Here is a 6,000-nt window from a genome sequence, read left to right as displayed (position 1 = left end):
TATGATAACTCAGAATGTTTTTTGTACTTTAGTACTTTTCACCTTTTTTCTAGCATGCCAAGGCAGTAGAAGCGTAAGAAAAACAGGGGAGTCCCTGCAGACATTCTGAGAAAGGCTGCAATTGAAGTCAGGCAGGGAAAATCTATGAGATCAGTCGCCAAGGCCCATTCCATCAGTCACGTGACATTGTACAGATATTGTAAAGCCGCACAGAAGCTATGAGAGGAGGGTTCAAGTGAGAAGCCCCATGTAGGCTACCGTAGTAGTCAGAAAGTCTTCAGTGAGGCACAGGAGGAACTTTTGACAGAGTATTTGACGGAAGTGGCTGATCTGTTCTATGGGTTAACCCATTGAGAGGTAAAAAAAGGAATATTATAAAACCCCGAAGTGAGTTCCATAGTGCTAAAGAAACAGTTTCCACCAAGAGTGGCAAGACAATCAGCCTGATGTGGCAGAGGATGCGCATAATGAAAAAATAATATGTTTAAGGAAAATATTTCACTCCACAATTATTATCCTCATTATGACGAGGGAGAGATACATTTATTTACAGCTTTTCAGCAACAATTGTTGTGGCTTGTTAATTACTTATTGCCCTAAGGGGTTGTATATCATTCATGGGAATAACATGTTTACTGATCACTTGCTTTTAGGTCAGGAAGTTTGCATACCAGTTGGCAGTGGACAATAAATGTAAACAGACTAGTCATGGGTAGAGAAATCCATGGCAGGAACTGACTGGTTTTCAGGCTTCATGAAACAACATCCAAATCTGTCCATCAGAACTGCACACCCAAATAGTTTGTCAAAGTTTCAATCATGCAAATGTGGAGAGATTCTTCAAGAAGCTTGGAGATGTGATTTGAGAAGCACAGATTTAATGAAAATTATATTTGGAATGTGGATGAGACTGGTATCACAACTTTCCAGACTCCTGACCGTGTAATCACATGGTGTGGTGTTAAGCAAGTTGGTGCAATGACATCAGGAGAAAGGGGTGTCCTGGTATCTGTAACTTGTGCTGTGCACTGGGAAATAGCTGTTTTTAGATGTACGGACATCTCTCCTTTCAATCCAGACATTTTCCAGGAGTGTGACTATGCACCATCACAGGTCACAGATAGCCCTGAACCATCTGCCTCACTGGTCTCCACCTCAGCTGACCAGCCAGACCAAGCCTCCACCTCAAGTGAGCTAGCCCAAGCCTCTACCTCTGCTGAGCCAGCCCAAGCTTCTTTTCCAGTTGACCAGGCAGGTCAAGCATTTTATCAGACTCAGCCAGATAAAAGCTAATGTTCTTGTATAAATTATATAGTGTGGATCTTATTTTAGCAAATTACCTCTCATTGTTACATCCACCACCAGCTAGTGTTACAACTCACCCCAGTTGTGGGGTAGGTTGTAACAACAGAACTCTTTGTATTTGACACTAACTCACATAATCTGTTATTGTGTAGTAGTAGATGTCCAAGTGAGTTATATTTGAAGAAGACAGATATGGGTAATATGTATCAAAGTTTGAGAGACCTAGAACAAACAACTACTGAGTTACTGACGCTCAAACAAAAGGTGTTACTTTCATCCCGGTCTCCCCTACTGTGTGTTTTCTGTTCATTTCTCAAAGAAATTTGAACAAAATCCCATTTAAAAAAATCTAAGATCCTCAAAATAGGTTTCTGAAACATAGATTTAATCAATCTGTTTACAGACCTAACTAATTGGCCTGTACAAGTTCTTATAGGTTTGTCAACAATGATTATGTAGCTACATTATCTGAGTGTGGTGCTCTGTTTGCATCTGTAAAAGCAACATCTACAACACCTGAATTATGTGTATAGTCTACTGATACTGTGTGGGTGGAATCTGGACGTGAGTGAGGTACTAAGTCAACAGTCAAAGTCACATCAGTCACGGGATCATGTACATCATTAGAACAGATCGTAATTGAACTCTCAGTAGGTAGAATATCTGACACTGTGTCACTTCTGAGATCCAACAAATCCTGAGAGTTAATCTGATTGATTGCTGCTGCTGGTTCTGCATCACAGTCATTCTGATCTGGTTCTGATGGAACTACCAATTGGTCAATTCCACTAGAACTCAATCCTTCATAGACATCAGGAATTGGTAAGAAGTTCACAGCTAACAACAAGTTCCTGTGTTTGACTTTTGTACATCCGTTAGTGTCCTTGATAGTGTAGACATGAACATTTGGGTTCACATCAATTACATTTGTCAGCTAATTTCCTCTTTCCCCATTCTGACTTATTTGCAACCAGTACCCAGTCACCCACAGACAAGAATGTGCCCTTCACATGTTTGTTGTATTGTCGAGCTTAATGTTCTTGTTCGACTGAAGAATGCTTCTGAGCAATCGGTATAGCAATTTGCAAACAAGACATTAACGATTTTGCATAGGAATCATAGTCCGTAACATCAGGATTGTCAAGAACCTGTTTGAACATGACATCCACTGGAAGTCTGGGTGTACGACCGAACATCAGAAAGAACGCTGCATAACCAGTGGTCTCATGCACTGTAGCATTGTAAGCAAATGTCAAGGTTTGAATCTGTTGAGGCCATTTTTGTTTAGCACTAAAAGAGAGTGAGTAAAGCATGTCACCCAAAGTTCTGTTAAATCACTCAGTGGCTCCATTACCCATTGGTTGTTAAGGTGTTGGGTGGGAATTGTCAATGCTAGCTAGGCGAAGAAGCTCCGCTATTAGATTGCTTTCGAAAGTGGTAGTGCCCTGATCTGAATGTATTCTTTCTAGGAAGACATAAACGCAAAACACATTATCCCAGAGCTTTTTTGCGACCTGCTTAGCTGTCTTATTCATACATGGGACTGCATGAGCAAGCTTCATGAAATGATCAGTGATGACAAGAACATCCACTGAATGTTGTTTGCCGTCTTCGGCTAACCAGAAACCAATGCAAACTAATTCCATAAGAGGAGAACTCCTGATACTCTCCAAAGGGGCACAGGCAGTAGATTTTCCGCTGTCTTTGCAACACATCTTTGGCAACACATTACATGCTCCCTAATATGTTTTTCCATGTCAGGCCAGTAAAACCGCTGTCTTGCCAAAGAAAGGGTACAATCTTGTCCTTAATCGCCCGCAAGGTCATGGATGCCAGATAATGCTTTATCCCTCAGGGAACTTGGTAGTACATACTGAAACCTGTTTTGCTTGGACACAGGATCCTTTGTTATTCTGTACAGTACATCACATCATCTCTGATTTCCCATTTTTCCCATTGTTTAAGCAGTCAGAGCATTTGTACTTTAACACCATGTCTTATTTGATGGGACGGACGTCTCTTACTGCTCAGAAAAGAGAACACCTTGGAGATTCTTTGGTCATCCTGCTGACTTTACTTTAGCTCTTGAGCAGAGAACACAGGTAATGGTTCTGGACAACCTGAAAGTTGTTGGATATACAGTGGGTACGGAAAGTATTCAGACCCCCTTACATTTTTCACTCTTTGTTATATTGCAGCCATTTGCTAAAATCATTTAAGTTCATTTTTTTTCCTCATTATTGTACACACAGCACCCCATATTGACAGAAAAACACAGAATTGTTGAAATTTTTGCACATTTATTAAAAAAGAAAAACTGAAATATCACATGGTCCTAAGTATTCAGACCCTTTGCTGTGACGCTCATATATTTAACTCAGGTGCTGTCCATTTCTTCTGATCATCCTTGAGATGGTTCTACACCTTCAATTGAGTCCAGCTGTGTTTGATTATACTGATTGGACTTGATTAGGAAAACCACACACCTGTCTATATAAGACCTTACAGCTCACAGAGCATGTCAGAGCAAATGAGAATCATGAGGTCAAAGGAACTGCCTGAAGAGCTCAGAGACAGAATTGTGGCAAGTCACAGATCTGGCCAAGGTTACAAATAAATTTCTGCTGCCCTTAAGGTTCATAAGAGCACAGTGGCCTCCATAATCCTTAAATGGAAGACGTTTGGGACGACCAGAACCCTTCCTAGAGCTGGCCGTCCGGCCAAACTGAGCTATCGGGGGAGAAGAGCCTTGGTGAGAGAGGTAAAGAAGAACCCAAAGATCACTGTGGCTGAGCTCCAGATGTATTCGGGAGATGGGAGAAAGTTATAGTAAGTCAACCATCACTGCAGCCATCCACCAGTCGGGGCTTTATGGCAGAGTGGCCCGACGGAAGCCTCTCCTCAGTGCAAGACACATGAAAGCCCACATGGAGTTTCAAGATGGTGATAAATAAGATGCTCTGGTCTGATGAGACCAAGATAGAACTTTTGGCCTTAATTCTAAGCGGTATGTGTGGAGAAAACCAGGCACTGCTCATCACCTGTCCAATACAGTCTCAACAGTGAAGCATGGTGGTGGCAGCATCATGCTGTGGGGGTGTTTTTCAGCTGCAGGGACAGGACGACTGGTTGCAATCGAGGGAAAGATGAATGCGGCCAAGTACAGGGATATCCTGGACGAAAACCTTCTCCAGAGTTCTCTGGACCTCAGACTGGGCCGAAGGTTCACCTTCCAACAAGACAATGACCCTAAGCACACCGCTAAAATAACGAAGGAGTGGCTTCACAACAACTCCGTGACTGTTCTTGAATGGCCCAGCCAGAGCCCTGACTTAAACCCAATTGAGCATCTCTGGAGAGACCTGAAAATGGCTGTCCACCAACGTTTACCATCCAACCTGACAGAACTGGAGAGGATCTGCAAAGAGGAATGGCAGAGGATACCCAAATCCAGATGTGAAAAACTTGTTGCATCTTTCCCAAAAAGACACATGGCTGAATTAGATCAAAAGGGTGATTCTACTAAATACTGAACAAAGGGTCTGAATACTTAGGACCATGTGATATTTCAGTTTTTCTTTTTTAATAAATGTGCAAAAATGTCAACAATTCTGTTTTTTCTGTCAATATGGGGTGCTGTGTGTACAATAATGAGAAAAAAAATGAACTTAAATGATTTTAGCAAATGGCTGCAATATAACAAAGAGTGAAAAATTTAAGGGGGGTCTGAATACTTTCTGTACCCACTGTATTGTACTAGATTAAGAGCTCTGGACTCGACTCCATCTGTCCAACAGCAACGAGACTGACAAAGAGCTTTTAGTTCCTTTGCACCACAATTAACTCTGGGTGATGAACAATTTGTGGCCTGACTATGCTGAATCTGACTACCAAGTCTGATTATACAATCAATAATATGACCCAGGAATTTGACTTGCCTCTGAAGATGACATTTTTTGGTGAAAATTGTTCTCCCTTAGTCTCTGAAATACTATGCGCAGTCTGGACAAAGCTTCACTTTCTGATGTTGCAAAAACAAGGAGATCGTCAAGGTAGCATAGTAGTTTTGATAAACTGAGATCGCCAAAGATACCAAGCAGCATCCTCATGAAAGAAGCTGGGCTATTGCACAGCCCATAAGGCATGCGGTTATACTTGTGAAGGCCCAGCAGTGTAGTAAAAGCTGTGTATTTCTTGTCCGCCTCCTCCAAAGGAATATTATAAAACCCCAAAGTGAGATCCATTGTGCTAAAGAAACAGTTTCCACCAAGAGCGGCAAGACAATCAGCCTGATGTGGCAGAGGATGCACATACTTCACTGTTCTAGCGTTGAGCCATCTAAAATCTGTGCAAATGCACAACCCGCCATCCTTTTCCCACACCATTACGAGTGGTGAAGCATTCTCACTTGAAGACTTCTTTCCTCCAAATCTGTTAGGACTTGCCTCAGCTTTGCATATTGGGCAGGAGGTACAAGTCTATAAGGTAAGCGAAAGGGTCTGTCATCAGTCAAATTAATGCAATGTGTTTATCCTTTAGCCTCACCACAGTCCAGAGAGTTTTTGGAAAATATATCTTGGTACTCAACTAGCAATTGACTAAGCTTGGACTTGCAACTGTCGCTAATGTGACCTGAATCATTGTCGATGTCACCAAGACCCATTTCCAATAACTTGTTGTTGATTTTCATATCAG

The sequence above is a fragment of the Xyrauchen texanus genome, chromosome 36 (assembly GCF_025860055.1).
Source record: "Xyrauchen texanus isolate HMW12.3.18 chromosome 36, RBS_HiC_50CHRs, whole genome shotgun sequence".
NCBI classification, from domain to species: domain Eukaryota; kingdom Metazoa; phylum Chordata; class Actinopteri; order Cypriniformes; family Catostomidae; genus Xyrauchen; species Xyrauchen texanus.
The sequence above is the reverse complement of the archived record's forward strand: the minus strand, read 5'-3'. Positions refer to the sequence as shown.